The following is a 6,719-nucleotide window of genomic DNA, read 5'->3' on the forward strand; positions in this document are numbered from 1 at the left end:
TGTCTTGAACGATTCCTTATTAAGGTATCGGAACGCTATTCTCAGGTTTGCCAGGCGCCCGTATGCTGCAGCGGTTATTTGGTTGTGTGCCTCCGGTGATGTGCTCGGTGTTGTGGTCACCCCAAGGTCTTTCTCCCTGAGTGAGGTCTGTAGTCTTTGTCCACCTAGCCTATACTCTGTCTGCGGTCTTCTTTGCCCCTCCCCAATCTTAATGACTTTGCATTTGGCTGGATTGAATTCGAGAAGCCAGTTACTGGACCACATGTCCAGCCTGTCCAGGTCTCTTTGCAGTCCTGCCTCATCCTCGTCCAATTTAATTCTTCTCATCAACTTCACGTCATCTGCGAACAGGGACACTTCAGAGTCTATACCTTTCATCATGTCGTTCACATATATCAAAAATAGCACTTGTACTAGAACTGACCCCTGTGGGACCCCGCTCGTAACAGGCGTCCACTGTGATACCTCTTCACGTACCATGACTCGTTGCTGCCTCCCTGTCAGGTATTCCCTTATCCATTGCAGTGCCCTCCCTTTTACATGCTCCTGATCCTCCAGCTTCTGCACTAATCTCTTGTGGGGAACTGTGTCAAAAGCCTTCCTGCAGTCTAGGAAAACGCAATCTACCCACCCCTCTCTCTCGTGTCTTACTTCTGTTACCTTGTCATAAAACTCCAGGAGTTTGTGATACAAGATTTGCCTTCCATGAACCCATGCTGGTTTTCATTTATAATCTTGTTCCTTTCCAGGTAAGACACATATGCAACAGTTAGGTATCTTTATTGTGAAACGTTTCGCCTACACAGTAGGCTTCTTCAGTCAAGTACAGAAAAGTTGATAGAAGCAGAAGATACTTGAAGACGATGTAATCAGTCCATCACCCTTAAAGTTTTGAGGTGGTCAGTCCCTCAGTCTGGAGAAGAGCATTGTTCCATAGTATGAAACAATATGGAGAAGAAGTGACAGGATGGAGCTTTTTTTTTATAGCGCCAAGAGGTGAGACGTAGGCCACTAGGAGAGGTAAGAACTCAGATGTTGAGAAGTCAGGTCCCTCTCAAATCCAGCCCCTCTCACTAGTGGAAGTTGTCGAAGTTGATTGCAGGTCTGTACCAAGATACCCTTGTGTTGCAGTGTCTGACAGATTGAACATTAAAATGGTATAAAATACCGACAGGTTGTTAGGTAAGACACATATGCAACAGTTAGGTATCTTTATTATGAAACGTTTCGCCTACACAGTAGGCTTCTTCAGTCAAGTACAGAAAAGTTGATAGAAGCAGAAGATACTTGAAGACGATGTAATCAGTCCATCACCCTTAAAGTTTTGAGGTGGTCAGTCCCTCAGTCTGGAGAAGAGCATTGTTCCATAGTATGAAACAATATGGAGAAGAAGTGACAGGATGGAGCTTTTTTTTTTTATAGCGCCAAGAGGTGAGACGTAGGCCACTAGGAGAGGTAAGAACTCAGATGTTGAGAAGTCAGGTCCCTCTCAAATCCAGCCCCTCTCACTAGTGGAAGTTGTCGAAGTTGATTGCAGGTCTGTACCAAGATACCCTTGTGTTGCAGTGTCTGACAGATTGAACATTAAAATGGTATAAAATACCGACAGGTTGTTAGGTAAGACACATATGCAACAGTTAGGTATCTTTATTATGAAACGTTTCGCCTACACAGTAGGCTTCTTCAGTCAAGTACAGAAAAGTTGATAGAAGCAGAAGATACTTGAAGACGATGTAATCAGTCCATCACCCTTAAAGTTTTGAGGTGGTCAGTCCCTCAGTCTGGAGAAGAGCATTGTTCCATAGTATGAAACAATATGGAGAAGAAGTGACAGGATGGAGCTTTTTTTTTTTTTTATAGCGCCAAGAGGTGAGACGTAGGCCACTAGGAGAGGTAAGAACTCAGATGTTGAGAAGTCAGGTCCCTCTCAAATCCAGCCCCTCTCACTAGTGGAAGTTGTCGAAGTTGATTGCAGGTCTGTACCAAGATACCCTTGTGTTGCAGTGTCTGACAGATTGAACATTAAAATGGTATAAAATACCGACAGGTTGTTAGGTAAGACACATATGCAACAGTTAGGTATCTTTATTATGAAACGTTTCGCCTACACAGTAGGCTTCTTCAGTCAAGTACAGAAAAGTTGATAGAAGCAGAAGATACTTGAAGACGATGTAATCAGTCCATCACCCTTAAAGTTTTGAGGTGGTCAGTCCCTCAGTCTGGAGAAGAGCATTGTTCCATAGTATGAAACAATATGGAGAAGAAGTGACAGGATGGAGCTTTTTTTTTTTTTATAGCGCCAAGAGGTGAGACGTAGGCCACTAGGAGAGGTAAGAACTCAGATCAACTTTGTACTTGACTGAAGAAGCCTACTGTGTAGGCGAAACGTTTCATAATAAAGATACCTAACTGTTGCATATGTGTCTTACCTAACAACCTGTCGGTATTTTATACCATTTTAATGTTCAATCTGTCAGACACTGCAACACAAGGGTATCTTGGTACAGACCTGCAATCAACTTCGACAACTTCCACTAGTGAGAGGGGCTGGATTTGAGAGGGACCTGACTTCTCAACATCTGAGTTCTTACCTCTCCTAGTGGCCTACGTCTCACCTCTTGGCGCTATAAAAAGCTCCATCCTGTCACTTCTTCTCCATATTGTTTCATACTATGGAGCAATGCTCTTCTCCAGACTGAGGGACTGACCACCTCAAAACTTTAAGGGTGATGGACTGATTACATCGTCTTCAAGTATCTTCTGCTTCTATCAACTTTTCTGTACTTGACTGAAGAAGCCTACTGTGTAGGCGAAACGTTTCATAATAAAGATACCTAACTGTTGCATATGTGTCTTACCTAACAACCTGTCGGTATTTTATACCATTTTAATGTTCAATCTGTCAGACACTGCAACACAAGGGTATCTTGGTACAGACCTGCAATCAACTTCGACAACTTCCACTAGTGAGAGGGGCTGGATTTGAGAGGGACCTGACTTCTCAACATCTGAGTTCTTACCTCTCCTAGTGGCCTACGTCTCACCTCTTGGCGCTATAAAAAAAAAAAAAAAGCTCCATCCTGTCACTTCTTCTCCATATTGTTTCATACTATGGAGCAATGCTCTTCTCCAGACTGAGGGACTGACCACCTCAAAACTTTAAGGGTGATGGACTGATTACATCGTCTTCAAGTATCTTCTGCTTCTATCAACTTTTCTGTACTTGACTGAAGAAGCCTACTGTGTAGGCGAAACGTTTCATAATAAAGATACCTAACTGTTGCATATGTGTCTTACCTAACAACCTGTCGGTATTTTATACCATTTTAATGTTCAATCTGTCAGACACTGCAACACAAGGGTATCTTGGTACAGACCTGCAATCAACTTCGACAACTTCCACTAGTGAGAGGGGCTGGATTTGAGAGGGACCTGACTTCTCAACATCTGAGTTCTTACCTCTCCTAGTGGCCTACGTCTCACCTCTTGGCGCTATAAAAAAAAAAAGCTCCATCCTGTCACTTCTTCTCCATATTGTTTCATACTATGGAGCAATGCTCTTCTCCAGACTGAGGGACTGACCACCTCAAAACTTTAAGGGTGATGGACTGATTACATCGTCTTCAAGTATCTTCTGCTTCTATCAACTTTTCTGTACTTGACTGAAGAAGCCTACTGTGTAGGCGAAACGTTTCATAATAAAGATACCTAACTGTTGCATATGTGTCTTACCTAACAACCTGTCGGTATTTTATACCATTTTAATGTTCAATCTGTCAGACACTGCAACACAAGGGTATCTTGGTACAGACCTGCAATCAACTTCGACAACTTCCACTAGTGAGAGGGGCTGGATTTGAGAGGGACCTGACTTCTCAACATCTGAGTTCTTACCTCTCCTAGTGGCCTACGTCTCACCTCTTGGCGCTATAAAAAAAAAAAAAAAAAAAGCTCCATCCTGTCACTTCTTCTCCATATTGTTTCATACTATGGAGCAATGCTCTTCTCCAGACTGAGGGACTGACCACCTCAAAACTTTAAGGGTGATGGACTGATTACATCGTCTTCAAGTATCTTCTGCTTCTATCAACTTTTCTGTACTTGACTGAAGAAGCCTACTGTGTAGGCGAAACGTTTCATAATAAAGATACCTAACTGTTGCATATGTGTCTTACCTAACAACCTGTCGGTATTTTATACCATTTTAATGTTCAAGGGATGTGTTGAAGATTGTGGTTAGAGGCATGCACAGCATCTCTGCTCCTTCTCTAAGGACCCATGGGGAGATGTTGACCGGTCCCATCGCCTTTGAGGTGTCAAGGTCACTTAAGAGCTTCTTCACCTCTTCCTCAGTTGTTCGTATGTCATCCAACACTTGTTGGTATATTCCCTCTTGATGTTCCCTTCTGTGCTGTCTTCCCACAGCCCTTCCTGTCTCTACTGTAAAAACTTCCTTAAATCTCCTGTTCAGCTCCTCACATACCTCCTGATCATTTCTTGCGAGTTCTCCACCTTCTGTCCTTAATCTGATCACCTGGTCTTTGACTGTTGTCTTCCTCCTGATGTGGCTATACAACAGTTTCGGGTCAGTCTTGATTCTCGATGCTATGTCTTTTTCATACTGTCGTTGGGCCTCCCTCCTTACCTGTGCATACTCATTCCTGGCTCTGCGACTGATCTCCCTATTTTCGTGTGTTCTCTGCCTTCTGTACTTTTTCCATTCTCTATTGCATTTTGTTTTTGCCTCCTTACACCGTCGGATAAACCAGGGGCTCGTTCTGGTCTTCTCGTTGTTACTGTTGCCCTTGGGAATAAACTTTTCCACTGCCTCCATGCATTTTGTTGTTACATATTCCATCATTTCATTTACTGGCTTTCCTGCCAGTTCTCTGTCCCAATGGACCTCCCGCAGGAAGTTCTTCAACCCTATGTAGTCCCCTCTTTTATAGTCAGGCTTTTCCCATTCAACTCCTTTAATTCTCTCCACTTGCAGCTCTACTATGTATTCAAAGCACAGAACCACGTGGTCGCTAGCTCCTAGGGGACTCTCATACTTGATGTCCTCAATGTCTGAGCTGCCCAGGGTGAACACAAGGTCCAATCTTGCTGGTTCATCCTCCCCTCTCACTCTGGTAGTGTCCTTAACATGTTGGTGTATGAGGTTTTCCAGGACCACGTTCAACATCCTGGCTCTCCATGTTTCGGGACCCCCATGTGGCTCCAGGTTTTCCCAGTCAATCTCCCTGTGGTTGAAATCCCCCATAACCAGCAACTTTGCTCTGCTAGAGTGAGCTCTTCTTGCCACCTCAGCAAGTGTGTCCACCATTACTCTGTTGCTCTCTTCATATTTCTCTCTTGGCCTCCTGCAGTTCTGTGGTGGATTATACGTCACTGCAATGACCACTTTGTGTTCCCAAGACTGAAGTGTACCTGCTATGTAGTCTCTTTCTCCCGTCTCATCTATGCCTTCCATTTTCTCGAATTTCCATCTGTTTTTTACGAGCAGAGCAACCCCACCTCCCCCCCTGCCCCTTCTATCTTTCCCCATGATCTGGTATCCTGGTGGGGAGATTGCATCTGTTATTGTCTCTGTGAGTTTTGTTTCTGTAACTGCTATGATGTCTGGGGACTTCTCATTGATTCTTTCTTGCCATTCCTCATGTTTATTCGTTAATCCATCTGCATTTGTGTACCAAACCTTCAACTTCTGTTCTAATACTGTAACTGTGGTGCGGGGGGTGGAAATAGAGGGATCGGTGTGTGATGGTTGGTTTGGATTGTTCAGTTGCCTTGGGGGTGTCGTGGCTGGAGTCTTTCTGCAGGTGTTTCTGGGGGGTGCGCTTGTCCTTCCATTTGATCCTGGGTTATTCTGCTCTCCTTTTTCATTTCCTCCCATTTCTCCTTTCGTTTTTGAACTCTCTCTTTCATTGTCTTCCTTTCGTCCTGTGTTCTGTCTCGATCGAGGTACACACTCCGGAACTCCTGCTTGGCTCTCAGCCGTGCTTTCTCCTGCAGGATCATGGTTCGGGTTGATTCTGCCTTGAAAATTACTTTGAGACGCCGATTCCTTTTCTTTGTGAACCACCCAATTCTCCAAAAATTTGCCACCTGGGTCATGTACCCCTCGCCTATCACCTTCATGATATCTTCAATCGCTTTTTTCTCCTCCTGCTTTCTTTCATCATAAGTTTTCCCTTTAGCTTCGTCTAGCCCATAGACAAACACGGATCTCTCCCTTTCCACCTCCCACTGTGACTCCCATTGCATCCTCTGATGTGTTTTAGTTCCTTCCCGTGGAGTGTTCCTTCCTTCAGTCCCTTCCCTAGTTATGGCCCCTATGCTTCTTGGTTTGTCCTTCCTCCTCACCTGTTCCTGGCCCCCACAGGTATCTGGTAAGGTCCTTGCACATGTCCTAGTTCCTTCAATGTCTTCCAACCTCTCATTCTGTCCTAGTGTGCTCCCTGTATTTGTTTTGGCCCCATGTGGGTTTGACAGGACCTCTGCATACAGTTTAGTTTCCATGCTTCCTTCAGACTTGTTGTCTATGTTTGATGTAGCCATTGCCGATGCTACTTCTGTAATATCTTTGTCTCTGTGCTGTTTCAGATGTCTCAGCTCCTCTTCTAATCTCTCTATCTTGATTTCTGCTGCTGTGGCCTGTTGCTTCCACCTTCTGCATTCTGCTGCTAACCTCACTTCCATCTTCCTTTCCAGCTCAT

Source organism: Cherax quadricarinatus, chromosome 33, assembly GCF_038502225.1.
Source record: "Cherax quadricarinatus isolate ZL_2023a chromosome 33, ASM3850222v1, whole genome shotgun sequence".
In the NCBI taxonomy this organism is placed as follows: Eukaryota; Metazoa; Arthropoda; class Malacostraca; order Decapoda; family Parastacidae; genus Cherax; species Cherax quadricarinatus.